The sequence below is a fragment of the Formica exsecta genome, unplaced genomic scaffold (genome assembly GCF_003651465.1).
Source record: "Formica exsecta isolate Colony F162 unplaced genomic scaffold, ASM365146v1 scaffold458, whole genome shotgun sequence".
In the NCBI taxonomy this organism is placed as follows: Eukaryota; Metazoa; Arthropoda; class Insecta; order Hymenoptera; family Formicidae; genus Formica; species Formica exsecta.
The window spans coordinates 57,513-57,902 of record NW_021851814.1 but is presented as its reverse complement, the minus strand read 5'-3'; the positions used below and the strand labels follow the sequence as shown (position 1 = coordinate 57,902).

The 390-nt window shown below is 23.3% G+C and overlaps 1 protein-coding gene across 1 annotated transcript in view; it reads right to left on the bottom strand.

The window, feature by feature from the left end:
- The window catches only part of LOC115240961 (sphingomyelin phosphodiesterase-like), a 4,723-nt gene that overhangs the window by 3,139 nt on the left and 1,194 nt on the right, over nt 1-390 (bottom strand). The window lies entirely within an intron of this gene.

Here is a 390-nt window from a genome sequence, read left to right as displayed (position 1 = left end):
ATAATATAAATATAAAAAAATATATCTTATATTTTTAAACATAACGCTTTCTGTTTTTGTGTGTGAGCGATTATTTTTTATAAAGTTCTATGAAATAACATTCCAGAATAGATATTCACGAGATATATTTCTCTGCATGTGTTAAGATTGCGCAATCTTGATTGATGAATAAAGCCATCAATTGATAATTTTAATCTTTTGATGACATTATCAAGACCACTTATATATATTTGGCTGTTAACAATGCGCGTAATCTTGATTGATGAACAAACACAGTAAACCGAGAATTTTTATTTAATTTTTTAATGGCCCAAAAAATTATTTGCTCACGTATCTTTTTATTAATAATAATAATTAATAAAATAATAAGAAATAATTTTTTGTTGATAA